Here is a 17,641-nt window from a genome sequence, read left to right as displayed (position 1 = left end):
AGACAGAATTCCGAAAGCAATTGACGGAATATGAAGAAACCGCAACGAGGGAGTTGAAATTCCAGGGGCGATATTGGGTAGCTCGCAGGTATGGCGAGGGCGAGAGGCCGGGACGGGCTCTGGCTGAGGTCATTAGGCAACCGTGCTTCTCTAACTACAGCCTGGAAATTCAGGGCCCAGATGCAGTGCGGCATAGAGACACTACAGATATACTAAACATCTTTACCTCCCATTACACTGCCCTTTATACCACACAACGTAGCAGCGCATTAGAACTTTATGATTTTGTGGGAGACGTAGCATTGGGCTGGTTATCTGACGCACACCGAGAATTTCTCTGCGCTCTGTTTGAATTAGATGAAATCCGAGAGGCGATAATGAAAATGCAATCAGGTAAAGCGCCAGGCCTAGATGGTATTCCTATTGAATTTTATAAAACTTACATAGAAATAATGGCCCCGGTACTCAAGGAAGTCTATGAGGAGTCCCTGGAGATCGGTGTACTCCCACAATCGATGAGGGAGGCGCTTATTACCTCTCTATTGAAACCAGGTAAACCCCGTGACTCCTGTGACTCATATAGGCCTTTGTCACTCATAAATTGCGACACCAAAATACTGGCAAAGGTTATTGCAAACAGAGTGTCGTTGCTATTAGATTAACTTATCCTCCCGGACCAGTCGGGATTTGTGCCAGGGCGCACCACCTCACATAATCTCCGCACCTTCTTTTCCTTGCTCCACAATGTTGCCCCCGAATTACCATTGGCTGCGGTATTACTGGATTCTCCGAAAGCATTCGATTCAGTGGAATGGGATTACCTTTTCGGGGTGCTGGGTCGGATGGGCTTCCCCCTCTATTTATATCCTGGATCCGTCGATTGTATCATAAACCTACAGCTAAAGTGTTAATTAATGGGCATTTATCGGCTGCATTCCCCATAACGCGAGGAACCCGGCAGGGGGGCCCGCTTCCCCCCTGCTTTTTGCTATAGCAATTGAGCCATTAGCCTCCAGGTTGCGGCAGTATCATCGCGACAAAGCATTCCGTTGCTATCTACGCCCAATACAGTAATTCCTTTAGGATGATGACATTACTCTGTATGTGAGAGACCCTCAACACAACATCAATCCTCTGCTACGCGAATTCAATGCATTTGGTAGACTCTCCGGGGTGCATATCAACTGGGGGAAATCACAGGTTTTCCCGTTGACTACTGCAGTCACTAGATCCGATTTAGACTACCCGTTAGACCGGTAGGATACTGATCTACGGTATCTAGGGATATAGCTATGCAGGAATCATGAGGAATGCTATGATTACTTACCGGTAATCCCCATAACTCTTAGTCCTACTCGTCCTCGACCCAGTCATCACTAATGAGGTATTCCACATGACAGGAAGCAAAACAGGAAACGCTTTTAGGCTCCACCCACCCTCCCGTCAGGGGCTATAAGTACCTAGCCAACCAAAAGCACATCCTGACATACCAAGCAACAAAGGACTGAACAGGGAGGGCGGGTGGGAAGCCTGTCTGGGTCGAGGACGAGTAGGACTAAGAGTAATGGGGATTACCGGTAAGTAATCATAGCATTACCTCTACTCCCTCGTCCTCGACCCAGTCATCACTAATGAGGCATACCAAAGCAACCACACCAGCAGGCCTTTGGCGAACCACACAGAGAACAGAGACCGAACACAAAAATGGAGTGCAGCAAGTGAAAATGTAATAAACAAACAGAATCAGGGAGGGGGAACAACCCCCACAGCACGCAACACACCACAACCAAAATTGGTCCGGTCAGACAAAGCACAATTCAGACGATAGTGCCAGACAAAAGTAGAATCAGACGCCCAAGTCCCAGCCCGACAGATCTCATCAAGGGAATCCCCATGAAAGGCAGCCCAGGAAGCAGAAACACCCCTAGTGGAACGGGCCTGAACCCCAGAAGGGCAAGGCAAACCAGAGCCCTGATAAGCCAGAGAAATGACAGCCTTGATCCAGCGACCCAGAGTAAGACGAGAGGCAGCCTTACCCCGACCAGCCAAACCAAAGGTCACAAAGAGGGAGTCCGAAGAGCGAATCCCCACAGAGCGGGCAACATAACCGGACAAAGCACGCCTCACATCCAGGGAGTGAAGCAACAGCTCAGCAGGCGAGGAAGGAGAAGGTAGAATCAACTCCTGAGAGCAATGAAAATGAGAACGAATCTTCGAAACAAACCCAGGATCCAAAGAGAGGGCCACCGCGTCATCCAAGAAACGCAAAAAGGGAGGGGAACAACGCAAGGCAGTGAGCTCACCCAACCGCCGAGCAGAAGTCACAGCAAACAAAAAAGCCACCTTAAAAGAGAGGAACTTAAGGTCCACTGACTTTTTTTTTTTTTTTTTAATTTTTTATTGAGAGGCAACAGCATATCACAATGAATACCATATCAAAAGAACCAGCTAACATACAGAAATATAAACCAAGGTAAGGACATAAGGGAGTACAGATGGGGAATAGAAGCATAAAACATAATTGACTAAGATTTTATAGACTTTCTGGGAACGTAAAGTAAAAAAAAAAGGGAAGTGAAAAATCAAACGAAAAAAATAAATAAATAATAAGGAAATCATTGCTTTAACCATTCCTCTAAGGGGAGCCAGATCTTACAAGCGACCTCACGCCTCCTTCTTCCCCCTAATAAGAAAACTGCTGACTCCAGATTAAACAAAGCCAAAATCCTGGCTCGCCAGTTGAAAAACGTGGGGGCTTCGCCATTGAGAGGTAATACACAGATGAATCATAGACATGGCTATAAACAAAAATGCAGAAACATGAGTCGTTCTTTCAGATAGCTCACTATCTGCACACCCCATTATTACCAACTCTGGAGAGATGATGACTGGAATATTAAGAACCCGGTTTAGGAAGCACTCGACATCATAGAGGAATTACCTCAGATTCGGACTGGAATGGAACATATGTATAGCATCTGCGGCCAAAAGGCCACACCTAGAACAGGAATCACCCTTCCGTGCCCCCCACTTTGAAATTTTTTCCGATGTGTAATAGAGATCAAAGATTGACATAAAACTTTGAGTCCGTAAGCTGCCAGAAACTAAGACAAAACTTGCAAGATCTAACGCCGACTTTAAGTCCACGCCGGTCTTGCCAAGTTAAGTCTCACACTTAGAATTTTGAAGATCAATGTCATCAGGTAAGCCGGATATCATATGTTGATATATTGTGCCAATTCTAGCCCTTCTTTGAATTAACTCGAATAGAATGACCCTTTCAAACAATGCAGGTGTTTCATGTAAACGTTTATCTATAAAGCTTCTGATCTGAAGATATTTGAATAAGTCGTGAGTACTCAAATGAAACTTGTCCTTTAAAAGAGAAAAATAAACTATTTGTCCACCTACACTTAGATCACCTATACAATTCATGCATAGTAGCTGCCACTTAAAAATAATATGGTCCTGAAAAATAGAAGGAAGAAGCCGGGCAGCTTTAAAGGGCATATAAAAATTAATATTAGAAATTGACCATTTATGGCGAATTTTCTGCCAGACTGAGAACATGGTAGCTATGACTTTGAACCTAGTTCTCTTGAAGTAGCTTGGCTCCAGAATACACGTTAATATACCCTTAATAGCCGAACCCAAGCCAATCTCATAGATTGTCGGTCTATTCGAGAGCGGAACCTCTGCCCTATCTCCCAGCAACGGTAAACCTAGATGTTGGAGCATAGCAGACCAATAATATAACAAAAGATTAGGGACAGCCCATCCTCCACGATCCCTAGGAAGACACATCCACTTGGCCGCCCTTTGTGAGAGGTGATACCCCCAGAGAAAATTGTAGCAAGTCCTTTCAGCCTTAACAATACTCTTTCCTGAAAGCTCTAGGGGGATAGTTCTGAAGAGATAGAGAAATTTAGGGAGGACCAACATCTTGAGTACATTGCAATGACCATACAAGGAAAGGTGCAGGTGGTCTAACCTTTCAAGCTTGATATTAACCGACCTTATTACTGGGAGAATATTAAGGTTGGGGATATTGTCAACCGACGCGGTAATTTTAACCCTAAATAAATTGCTTCAGATACCACAGAAACAGCAGAGGGACACATAGCAGTTGATTTGACTACTACCTGCGTTTTTGAAACATTCAGCTTATAGCCAGATAACAAACCAAATTGATCAGCAAGAGTTGTTAAAGCTGGAAACGCGGATCTGACATCACTAGTTAAAACAACTATATCGTCCGCATAGGCTAATGTCTTGTATTCAGTGGTTTCGATCTTAATCGGCCAGATGTTTTGATCACTTTCAATTTTACTAAGAAACTGGTCAATATACAGAGCAAACAGCAGGGGTGAACAAGGACACCCCTGCCTTGTACCTCTACTAATATCGAAAGACCCTGATTGCTGACCAGAGATACAGAGTACCGCAGCTGGAGAGATATACAATGACTTGACAGCCTGAATAAATTCAGCACTGAAGCCTTTCCAGTGGAGCACAGCTCATAGGAACCCCAGGAGACCCTGTCAAACGCCTTCTCGGCGTCTAACAGGATCACCCCGAGGGGAGCACTAGTGGCCTTAGCCCAGTCCAATAGGGCAATGACTCGGCGAACATGGTCGACCGTGTCCCTTCCCAGGATGAATCCATGCTGCCGAATGGATACTAGCGGAGTAATAACCGCCGCTAGTCTGGAAGATAGGATTTTAGAATAGATTTTGCTGTCAGTATTTATCAGGGAGATTGGTCGATAAGATGAAGGGTTTAATTGAGGCTTATCTTTTTTCTGAAAGAGGACGATAGTAGTTTGAGACCAGGAGTGCGGGATAATTCCCCTCTGTGCGCCCCTAAAGATTGACAAAATATTCTGGGAGATCTCGGCGCTAAATGCCCTATAGAATTCTAAAGGGATGGCATCAGGGCCGGCGGCCTTCCCGTTAACCAAGGATTTTATCACCAGCTCAACCTCCTCCCAGGTAATTGGGGCGGAGAGCGCCTCATTTTGACCCATTGTGACCCTTAGGGTATCGATATTCTGAAAAAAAGCGTCAAACATAGGTAGAGTTAGAGAATTGAGCTTGTCTTCCGTATAAAGTGATATATAAAACTTCAAGAACACATCAATGACAGCCTCTTGAGTGTCCTGAATATTGCCCTGTGAATCCTGAATTCTACTAATGCGATTTGAAACGCTCCCCTGTTGGAGCCTTTTGGCAAGAATTCTGCCCAAATTTTCGCCAAACTCATATATCGTTGCCCGATAATGAGCAAACTTAGCAGCCAAGTCCTGCCCGAAGAACTTCAGAAGTTTAGCCTTAATTATAGCAACCTTCTGCTGACTCTGCTGAGCGTTAGACCCTACATTAATATTACATATTAATTCCATCTCTGCAAAGCGGAGCTCCTCAACACGTCTCTTAATCTGCTCCCGAGTAGTCTTATCTTGAAAGGCTGCAAAACTCTTGGTCTCACCGCGTACTGCAGCCTTGACCGTATCCCACACGATACAGTCAGAGGCAGTACCCCTGTTAATGTTTAATAATTCGGGTAACCACTTTCTCATATGTTCCAAATAAGCAGAGTTCAATAATAATTTTCTTTCGAATGTCCACGCCCCGAGTGGTCTGGGCGTGCGAGGAAGAGGATATATAGCAATGAGTGGGTTGTGGTCCGATAAGATTCTTGGATAAACCGAGATAGAGGATGCCTCTGCCACCTGGTCGGACATGAAAAAATAATCCAAACGGACCAATTTGTTATGGGTTAGCAGAAGAATATGTGCACCCGTCTTCATATTTATTATGCCTAGACCAGACATCAATAAGTCAATGTTCTTGAACTAAAGTGTAAAGGGCCTTAAATACCTGAGGTTTCCTACCAGAGTATTTTGAAAAAGGACCCAGCAAAATCAAAGTTCCTGGGCAAACTAATATTCATATCCCCACACAAAATCATAGGTTGAGACCATCCTGCTAATTCTAAATTTAAATATCTAAAGATTTCAGGGTCGTCCAAATTAGAACCATATATTGTACAGATGGTTAGAGGTCTATTCTCAAAAACTAATTCTACTATCGCCCATCTACCCAAGCTATCCTCTAGGACCCTTTTACAACCCCCAACTCCTCGTTTCAATAAAATAGCCACCCCTCTAACCATGGACGTCTGACGGGAACAAGCAATTAAGTCATAACCAGCAACTTTCAAGCTATCCCGTTTACCCCACGGTATATGTGTCTCTTGCAGACATACAATATCCAATTGCATAGTGTAGATAATTTTAGCAAACGGGCTCGTTTTTTACCGTCATTTAGGCCGTGAGCTTAATCGCAATTTATCCAGCCCCATTTAATCTCACAAATGAAGCTAATCTCAAATGCCACCCATTGTTCCTTTTAATAACAGCCATAATTGCAAATCTTAGCATAGCCCAGAGCCTACTAAATACAATAGCATAACTAAAACATTGCACAAAAACCTTTGATTCCCCCCAACAGCACCCCCTTAATCCCACCACTAGTTCTAGCCCCTCCCTTAACCCCAGGAAAACCCCTCCTAACCCCACCTCCCCCCACCCCCCCCAACCCCAAAACCCCCCTTAGCTATATAGAGTTCAAAAACTCCTTTGCCTGGATTTCGGAGAGGAAATATTTAATCTGGCCCTGATAAATTACCTTCAATTTTGAGGGAAAAAGCAAAAAAGCCAGAGCCCCCTTCGTTTGGAATGGAGCTATTAGTGGACGGAGCGGCCACGTCCGCTCAACAGTTGCAGGACACAAATCTGGCCTAGCAAAAAATTCACAGCCTTTCCCTGCTCTTTTTCTATCGGGCCTAGCTAGGTCAAAGATTTTCTCCCTAGCCAAAAAATTACACAAAGAAATTAGGATTGCACAAGGTTTATCCCCGGCAAAATTTTGTCTTTGTTTGAAAGGAAAGCGATGCGCCCGCTGTATTTCTCGCTGCCAGTCCCAATGCTTTACCTCTGGGAAAGCTTCAGCAAAGAGTTCAACAATGAACTGCCTGGTGTCTGACCCTTCCATGCCTTCAGGAATCCCTAGGATCCTCAAATTATTCCGTCTAGCTCTATTTTCAAGGTCGATTAGCTTCCAAAGCATATAGTCTTTCTGTGCTTTGATGAGGTCAGTGAGGCCCCTCAGGGTTGTCACCTCGTCCTCCAGGGTGGAGATTCTTTCCTCAACTTCGACAGTTCTGGCAGCGATGTCAGAGCAAGTTTTGGCTATTCTGCGTATAGAATTTTGCATCAGACGACTCGCCCCTTGAGCGCGAGCGCTCTCCTGGTGAGTTTCTTCCCAATGGGCCATGATAGACTGATAGATAATTGACAGTGTTATCTCGCCAGGAGGAGTCGGAAGGGGATCAGCCAATGCAGGGCTCAGAGCAGAAGCACCGTCAACTGCGCCAGGCTGAGTAGAGAAAGAATAGTCCCAAGCCATTGATCCAAGTGATCCGGGGTCCTTACTTGACAGCAAAATCCCTTGATCTTTCAATTTAGAGGCCTTGCGGACTGTACGAGGACCTAGAGATAGAATTTCATCCTTAGGTGCATCGTCAGACTGCCAGTCAGCAGGATCGCTATCATCATCTGTCAACTCCCTGTATAAATCATCATCCTCTGATGAACCTGTGTATTCTGAAAGGGAATAACATTTATCAACCCCTTCAGGCTCACGTATGGATTCATTAGGATTAGGCTCTATTGACCTGACAGCGAGTGCTTGATCTGATGCAATGACAGCAGTGGCAGTTAAGACAGTTTCAGACAAATGTTGAGGGAGTAGGGGTTATTAAGCCCTGTGGGACTACAGTTCCCATAATTCCATTGCCTGGAAGAAGAATGTTCTCCAGGGTCTCATTAGCAGCACCATAATCTGTATGAGGAGGACCCAATGGAATGTGCTCGTGGGATTGAACACCCGTGGAAGGACGGGTCGAAATGGCATCACTACACACCGCATGGGTCGCCTCCACCGACTGCAAAGCTGTATCACCCACCTCATCAAAAATGCCCGGTGTCTTCATGCTCCCCGTGCTCACCGCACTAGCAGATGTCTTTACTCTAACCTCCTGCTGCTTGAATAATGCCGGTAGAGTCTGTTTCGGTTTTTTGCTGCCGGTTGTTGCTAGATTGCCTCCCGACGCCATAGCATCACAGCAGGATGCCTGCAAATCCTTGCCGGGGACGTGGACCGCCACGGGACTGAGGGACCGTGTTGACGCTGCCGCTGAGACTCGAGTCTTGGCGGGAGGATTCTTCACCGGTAACCTTGGAGGCATCGTCACCACCGAATACCTCTGCACGGGAGGACAGGATGAGCCAAGAAGAACCCCGGAGCGATGAATGAAAGAGCCGCACCACAGCCGTAACAGCTTGCCGGTAAGAATCCTTTGTGCATAAAGCAGCCCCCTGAACATGGCAATCGTTATTTAGCAATTCTGCAGCGCTTTTAAGGAATGTTTATCTTTTTTTTTTTCTGCCGTTATTCCTCTGCATTTGATCGTCACTCCCCATATATCCCGGGGGATTGAAATCTCGGAAGAGCGGAATTACTCCAGGAGGGAGAGGATACACCACCGGCTCATCCAGCCGAACGAGCAACCGCTATCTTGCTCCACAAATCAGGTCCACCGACTCCAAGGGCTCAAAAGGAGCGGACTGCAGAGCACCCAGGACCAAAGAAAGATCCCAAGGAGGAACCGGAGAGCGAGAAGGAGAGGACAGAGAGAAACTCCGGAACAACCGTGAAACCAACAAACCATCCGAAGAAGGAAGAGAAGCCGGATCCCGGAAAGCCCGAAGAGCAGCCCACTGCCCTCGCAGAGTAGCCAAGGCATACTTCTTCTGAAACCCATCCAAGAAAAACTGCAGGATAGAAGCAATAGGACAAGAGACAGGAGAGAGACCCAGCCCCGAAAACCAAGAGGAGAAAGAAGCCCAATGCTTAGAGTAGGAGGACAAAGTGGAACCCCTACAGGACCCCTGCATCACAGTGATGAGGTGATCAGACAAACCCCGGACTCCAAGAGACAACCGTTCAATCTCCAGACCGCGAGGGTTAGAGGGACCAGGAGGGAGAGGGAGATCTCAGGGGAGAGGGATAGCTGGGAAGAATCCAAGGCTCAACAACAACAGAAACCAGGACCTCCTCGGCCAGTGAGGGAAGACCGCCCCCACCCGGGCACCCACCCGCTGGACCTTCAGCAAGAAGGCAGTAATCAGGTGGAAGGGGGGGGGGGGGGAAGGCGTACAGCAACCAAGGGGGCCACCGAAGAGACAACGCCTCCACCCCCCCAAGCACCCAACTCCGGGGTCCGAGAACAAAACAGGGGGAGTTGGGCACCTGCCCAGGAGGCAAACAAGTCCAGCAGGGGAGTCCTGAACCTCCGACAGATCAACCGGAACATCCTGGGGGAGAGGCACAGGGATAGAGAAGATGGAAACCTGCGACTCAAGGCGTCCGCCACCACATTATCCACAACCCGGATATGCGGAGTAGAGAGGGCCAGAAGATGACACTCCGCCCAACCCACAATTGCACAGGCCACCAAATTCCAGGAAGGACTGCGAGTACTGCCCTGGTGATTGATGTAAGCCACAGTCACGAAGTTGTCCGACCTCACCAGGACATTGCACCCCAGCAGACGGGCCTGGAAGACACAAAGAGCCCGGGCCACAGCAGACAGTTCCCTCCAATTGGACGAGCGGCAGGACTCCACCCGGAGCCAACGAGCCTGAACGGACCACTGACCCAGCGTAGCCCCCCCCCAACCGGATGCACTGGCATCTGTCGTCAACACCAAAGGAGGCGGCAGGCAAATCCACATCCCTCTGGAGAGGTTCGAGAAATCCAGCCACCACTGGAGAGCGGACACCACCTCCAGAGACACCGGCACAGAGAGAGCATAATCCAGAACAGGAAACAGAACCAAACGCTGCAGATGTCACAGCAGAGGCCGAAGATGAACCCGGGCCCAGGGCACCGTGAAGACAGTAGCAGCCATATGACCCTGAACCTCGAGCCACTGAAGGAGGGGAGCCGCAGCCTGGGACAACAACCTCCGCAACAGGCACTGAAGAGGCTGAATCCGCGAATCCGGCAGGAACACCTTGCCCAGTACTGAATCGAAGACAGCCCCTATGAAAGTCCGCCGAGTAGCAGGAAGGAGCTGGCATTTCGGAAAGTTCACCAGAAACCCATGCTGTTCGAGCGTAAGGATGGTCAAGGACAGGTGATGAGACATGACCGCCGGGGAAGGAGCCTGTAGCAGCCAATCGTCCAGGTAGGGGAACATCGACACCCCCCCGGAGGTGAAGATGGGCCACCAAGGGAGCAACCACCTTGGTGAACACTCGGGGAGCAGACCGGAGACCAAACGGAAGGACACATATCTGCCAATGACGACCCTCCAGGCAGAAGCGCAGGAACATCGGATCCTCCCGAGCCACAGGCACATGAAGATAGGCGTCCTGGAGATCCAGAGTAGCAAACACCCAGCCGGCCTGAATCAGAAGAACCATTCACTGCAAGGTCTCCATCTTGAAAGGGATCTTCTGCACAAACAAGTTCAGCCTCCGGAGATTGATGACAATCCGAAACCCTCCTGTGACCTTCGGAACCAGGAAAACAATCGAATAGTTCCCCAGACCCCACTCCAACCGGGGACAATCGCCCTCTTCAAGAACAGAGCCTGAACACCGTCCACCAAGGACTGACGACGGGACCAGCACAAGGGAGTCGGAGTCCGCACCACGCCTGAGGGAGGAGGACGGGACTGAAACTCGATCCGATACCCCCGTTCCAGGACATCCAGCACCCACTGATCGGAGGTCGACAGACGCCAAGCGGGAAGGAACAACCTCCATCTCCCACCAATCTCGGGCGCCACTCCAGCGGGACTCACGACCGGAGAGGCATAGTCAGGAACGCTGCGGCCCCGGTCCAGCATCACAGGGAGGCTTCTTCTGGCACTTCCGAGGGGAACCGCGACCAGCACCCCTAGAGCGTTTAAAGGAGGACTGCTGAAACCGGGAAGGCTGACGAAAAGTCTTGGCCTCAGAAAAGGAAAAATCCTTACGAGAAGGCTGCCTACGGAAGGAAAAGGAATGTTTGCGCTCCTTGAACACCTTATGCAGCCTATCTTCAAGAGCGTCCCCAAAGAGACGAGGGCCAGTAAAGGGTAAACGCAAAGCCATGGACCTCTGGGCGGCATCAGTATTCCAACCCTTTAACAGATTCCTATGAGCAGCAATAGAAGAACCACAGGACAAGGCAGAAGCACACACAGAATCGAAGGCAATATCCAAAAGGAATTCAGCCTGACGCTCCATAGATTCCAGCAAATCCGGGCAACAGCCACCCTCCTGCATCGTAGAAAACAAAGTCTTAAAGTCAGTCAAGAGAGATTGAGCGACATAAGCACCATAAACACCAGAACGGATGGCAAGGTGAGAACCAGCATAAGATTTGCGCAAAGCAGAGTCAATCTTCTTATCCACCCCATCACGAAGAATGTTATCAGCCATGGAAGGACGACCAACCAAACTTGCGACAATGGAATCCACATAGACAGACTCAGGAAAGGACTCCTCCATGTCCTGCAAAGGATAAAGCTTCGACATGAAGTGCGGCAACATAATGTCCTCCACTCATTCAAGAGGACATCCATCACAAAGGGATGGTTAGGAAGCGAAGTAGCAACAGGCTTCCGAAATTGCGGTAAAACAGCATCCGAGGAAGTACTGGCCACAGCATCATCCGGAAACCCCATGTTCTCACGCACATGAGAAAGCAAGTCTGGCAACAACTCTTTGGAAATATATTTGTCCTTCAGATCCACCGCACCCAAGGAAGCGTCACCAGAAGAATCCGAAGAAGAAATATCAGAATAGAGGGCAGCACCCCCACCAGAACGACTCCCAGCAGAATTTTTGGAGGACTTCAGGTCAGATAAAGTCTCCAAAATAAGTCTCTTCAATCTATCGTCATCCAACCTTGGGTGCTTCCCCGCAGGGGCAGGCTCCCCATTCTCCGCAAGGGAAGAGGAAGAGGAAACAGGAGACACCTGCAGCAACAAAAGAATGCTACCAGCAAGCCAAACACAGGTAGAACAGCAGAGAAAAGACACCCCCCCGCCTTTTAAAACAAAAAAGAACTGGGAAAAACCCACCCTAATCACACAGCTGATACTAAAGCGAGGCAAAAGGGGGCGTGGCCAGAACCGCAACTGAAAACAATCCCGTGCGCGGCCACCGAAGGCACCACCCACGAAGGCAAAGCGCAACCGGAGACCACCCGGGCGCATTGACGATGGCCTGCAGGAAGCAGAGCACTCTGAACCCAAACCGGGTGCTCCAAGCCATAGAAGGAAACGGAGCGCCCGAACCCCACCCCGGGCGCTCCAGGACCCGGAAGGCGCGAACATCAAAAAACAGACGGAGCGCCCGGACCGCAAACTGGGCGCTCCACCACGAAGGCCCCGCCCGCTGCAGTAGTCCGGAGCACTCGGGGAACCGAGTGTTCCAATTAAATTGCACATGGAGCGCCCGGACCCCAAACCGGGCGCTCCGCCACGAGAAATGCCTGACACCGCAGAAGCGGAGCACTCGGCGCATCCTGAGTGCTCCCAAGACAACAGCAGGGAGCGCCCGGAACCTCAACCCGGGCACCCCCACCACACAGGCAGCCCTCAAAAGGAGCGCCCGGACCCCACCCCGGGCACTCCACCAGCGGCCAACAGATGCTCCCTAAAGCCAGAGACCATCCACAACAGGAGGCCAGGCCAAAGCAGGGAAATACTCACGCAAGACGACATGAGCAGCATCAACAGGAAGCCAGTGCAGCCCAGCAGGACCAGCATCCAGGAGCCTGTAGAGTCCAGGAAGCCCAGCAGCCCGACTCAAGGAAGTCCCACGAAGGTCCAGCAGCACCCCCAAAGCCCAGCAGAGGAGGACACCACAGGACAACATCTTCTTGAAGCAGATAAGTGCCCAGCACCTACCCCAGAGTCCCCGTCAGGTCCACTGACAGGAAACAAAACAGGATGTGCTTTTGGTTGGCTAGATACTTATAGCCCCTGACGGGAGGGTGGGTGGAGCCCAAAAGCTTTTCCTGTTTTGTTTCCTGTCATGTGGAATTCCTCATTAGTGATGACTGGGTCGAGGACGAGGGAAGTAGAGGTATCTAGGGATATAGCTATCCACGAATCATGAGGAATTGCTTTGTCTTAATTATGGCACCGCTATACACCGCCTCACCAGCAATGTCACTCGGTGGGTCTCTTTGCCTCTCTCATTTGCTGGACGTGCGTCCCGGATAAAGATGGTGGTGCTCCCACAATTCTTGTACCTATTTCTGAACATACCCTACCACCCTGGGCGATATTTTTTTAAGACTCTTTTAGAACTCCTTAGGCTACTCTGGGGAGGCAAACAACCCCGGCTCAAATGGTCCACACTCACGAGACCGTATGTGCAGGAAGGCTTCGACATCCCGGATTTTGAAATGTATTATCTTAGTAGTGCGCAAGCACATTATGCCTACAACTGGATTAATCCCCCTCGTTACATGCCCCAGGTGACCGTGAAACACTAGCTGGCAGATCCCATCCCATTGGACAGAATAATACAGGCACCTAGGCGTACTCATGACACTCCCCCAAACACCGTTACATGTACAGTAGATGCGTGGCATGGCATCTTTGGTTCCCCTCTGCTATACTCCCCGAGACTCCCCATCTCCTACCATCCCTGTATGCCGCTACTGCAGGAACAGATCTTTCACCAAATGTGCGTACGAACAAAGATTGCCACTTGGGGTGACCATTTCCACGATGGCCGGTTTCGCACTTTAGACCAAATATTAAGGGAGACTTCTCCCTCGCCTCTTGACACATTCCTTTACATCCGCCTACGGCAGGGAATTTGCTCTGTTATTCCGGAATTTGCGCAGAAACCCACGAGCTTTGATCTGTTGCATCAGACGCTGGGCTCCGCCGACGGCAAACATCTAGTGTCCCGACTTTACCATAGTATACACGCACAACATTCGGGGCCCCCCTGCACTGCTCGTACACAATGGAGTGCGGAATTGGGTAGGGAGATGACTGAGGAACAATGGGAATACTGCTGTAATACATTACAAGTTCCTACAACGCCTCTATTACACTCCTGTGAAAAAGTTTAGATTTAAACTGGCAGACAACGATCGTTGCGACAGATGTAAATGCCCGGGGGCAGGATTTTTACATTTAGCTTGGGAATGCCCCAAGATACAGGAATATCGGGCACAAGTTTTTCAGGCTCTTGGGAGGATGGTAAGAGTCCCGGTGGAAGGAGACCCCATACTAGCGCTACTAGGCTACACTGAAAAGCTCCCTCAGGCACATCGCAAATTCATTGGGACAGTACTACTGTTAGAAAAGCGCAGAGTGGCTTGTAGGTGGGGTAGAGGGAGGGCTCCAAAATTCAAAGAGTGACTTGAAGATCTGATCTTTTGTCAGGGACAATTGGCCACATATGCCAAAACAGACCAAAAGATATTTGAGGTCCTCTCCAGAGTCATCTCCTAACACACACCGCAGAGAGGTATGACTCCTTCCCTCCGGAGCAGGATGCTAGAGGGTAAAGATGAGGCCAGATATTTTTTTGGGGGGGGGGTATTTTACAATCCCCACCCCATTGCTTTCGACTCCTGGTGCGTTCAACAATAAACATGGCTGTAGACCATTGTCCTGTGTATGCACGCTCCCTGCTTGGGACTTTCAGTTATCTACACCGCAAGTTCTATGAAATAATATGCAATAAGTGGTTTGTCAGAGACGTCCCCCAGGTGTCTTATGGGTCCATATATTGTCCTACTGTTGTCTGATTTATTTTCTCCTACGACAGCGATGTGCTGCTAAGACTAGATACACCTACTGTGTTCATTGTGATGTGTACCTCTTGAATCACTTGTGACAATGGATAGCTCCTTGTGGTAACCTATTGCATGTCTATATTATGATACTTCTTTTGAAGCTGTAATGTGTGATGGCTATAATGGAAAAAGTTAAATAATTTTTTTATTTTTAAAAAGGGACTCCTGTAAGAGCCAGAAGAAACCCCTAAAATTGCAGGTAAACAGAACGTACCAGAACCAAAGAATCGCTGGCCATCGTGACCTCCGAGGAAAACTGCACAAAAGTATATGTTCCAGTGCATTGTGGGGAACTTAGTCCTGACCTCCAGCAAGTTTCATGCAGCTACTGTTCTCCCCTGGACGTCGAAATAACTTTGTTGCCCTTACCGCTACCAAGTATTGTTGGTGGCTAGCACAGCCACTGCTACCTTTACTAGACACAGTATCACAAGGTAATTCCACAGTATCTCCATTATGGACTTTTTGCATCAGTTTTCTCGCCCCTTAACACAGTCTCAGTGGTAAAAACCAGCACCCCTGAGGCTCCAGCACCAATGACAGCCAGGACAACTATACACCTGGGCTTCTCGAACCAGGTAAAATCGAACAGACTGTCATGGTTTGGTTCTGGGCTCTACATCACCTTGGCCCCCAGTGGGTCCCACTCAACTCAACCTGCAAGTGACCGATCATTTCAAGTGTGTTTTTCCACTGACCGCAATGGTAATGTTTTGATACATTTAAATGTATTAATTTCCATTTCCTCCAGAATACATAACTCTAGTTATACTCATCCAAATTTGCTTGTTTTGGTGTCTAAATGTATATTAAAATCTGCTTTATTTTTATAAATTGGTATTGGATTTCTTTTGTGTCTTGTAAATTACTTATCGTATATATAAATGCAAGATTATATACCCCTATAGTCTCTGGGTGCTGCTGCGTAAGCCATAAAAATGGCTGAGCAGACCGTTTAGCGTGCTTGAAAACTTCTAGCAACTTCTGCTCTATGAAAGCACCAAACTGCTGAGGGAATTGCCTAGTACAGTGGTTCCCAAACCTTTGACTCCTAAGGACCCCCATTACGTCACCACTGCAAGCCGGGGACCCCCGAGCAATTTGTACGATTTAAATTTCAAACATTGAAACAGTAATTAAAAAAATATAAACACGTGTGCACACAAAACAAATACTTGAATTGCTAAGGATTTTAGTATTTTATGTTGAAAGAATTAGCAAAAACCAAAAAAATGTAATTGAGAAGGTTGGTGCTGCATCTCGAAAACAAACTTTTCAATGTTTGGTTTTATTTTGCAGTATGAGGATCCTGCTCCTGCCAGCGCCAGACTGGAAACCCAAAGCAGCCCTGGCAAATGTTTTCAGACCAGTCCCCATACGGTGCACACCAAATGCAGTGAGTGAGCCTGACCACTACAAAGGGGACATTGGGATGCCCCCCCCCCCCCCCCCACCCCCAAGAACATTTGGGAAACAACGGTGCATTCTACAACACATTTTCATTAAATATTGATTTGTATTAGCTTTTAAAGAATAGTAAATGAAGACCTTACTGCACCAGGATACGACAATCTTTGTTTGGATTCTTCAATGATTCCCTTATCACCCTCCAACAGTGCCTCTCATCTCTCCATAGCTCCTCTGTCACGTGTATTTTATTTGTTTCACAGCATCTCTCATAGCATTGTAGGATGTCAGAACACTTTACATCACACAGAGACAATGAACCATACGTGTAAATCAGTGTATAGAAAATTTTACACAAGGTAAAGGGACTATAAGGTGTAGGATTCACAGGTCATTTTTACTGATAGGCATTTTTAAAGAGTGCGTGGTCTGGAGAAGCACAAACTTAGGATTCAGAACATAACAGTAGTTAGCATGGACTTTAATCATAAAAATGTATTTCCACCCAAATAAACCTTTTTACAGCATCAGGATAAAGAAAGACTTGGGAAAAACATAAGTTACTAACTTGTACCATGCAGTTTGCAAGCAGCTCTTTGATGACAGTTTATAGGTCACTTTGCTAGAATACGATTGTCACTTATGAACTGCAGAGTAATAAAAGAATCTGTGACAAAAACAGCAACTCACTGACCCATGCACATAAAATAGTTTTTTTTAAATTCATGGTACACGTTCCGTGCAGTAAGCATATTAACCCTCTGTGCTATATTAGATAAATCAAACCTGCCACTGGACAAAACTCATCTCTCTCCAGCAGGTACATTAATCACTGGCGTTATCTTGACACTTTTATTGTTGCTTGAAAACTTTTATTTATACAAGGAACTTTGCAGTGCTTTAAAAACTGCGGACCCCCTGGGAATGGGTCACAAACCCCTGGGGGTCCACGGACCACAGTTTGGGAAACACTGGCCTAGTACATGAGCACTCACAAACATTTTCCCAGGGGCCACAAAGTACGGTCTGTGGTGTGACCGGGGGCCGCACTGATGCCAACATGGTGTGAGTAGGTGGGTCAGGGATTGTGAAAGGAGGTCTAAAAAAAGGTCAAAGAAAGAGGCAAGCATTTATTTGCAAGTTAATAAATGCTTACTCGTTTATTTAAAAAAAGGTTTTGAATGTTAGTGCTCAACCGTGGGAGCCGCATGTAAAGGCCAAGAGGGCCGCATGCAGCCGTACTTTGACTATCACTGGCCTAGTAGGACACAGACAGCCCCTTGGAA

The 17,641-nt window shown here is 47.9% G+C and overlaps 1 protein-coding gene across 1 annotated transcript in view; it reads left to right on the top strand.

Annotated features, from left to right (window-relative positions):
- LOC146809377 (pleckstrin homology-like domain family A member 2) overlaps positions 1 to 15,613 on the top strand; it is a 154,415-nt gene extending 138,802 nt beyond the window's left edge. The window contains exon 3 of the transcript XR_014966418.1: positions 15,108 to 15,613. The gene's annotated coding sequence lies outside the window, so the exon portion shown is untranslated. The remainder of the gene's footprint in view (positions 1 to 15,107) is intronic.
- The last annotated feature ends 2,028 nt before the right edge of the window (positions 15,614 to 17,641 follow it).

This window comes from Triturus cristatus, chromosome 7 (assembly GCF_964204655.1).
Source record: "Triturus cristatus chromosome 7, aTriCri1.1, whole genome shotgun sequence".
In the NCBI taxonomy this organism is placed as follows: domain Eukaryota; kingdom Metazoa; phylum Chordata; class Amphibia; order Caudata; family Salamandridae; genus Triturus; species Triturus cristatus.
Note: the sequence above shows the minus strand (reverse complement) of the source record. Positions and strands in the feature narration are given on the sequence as shown.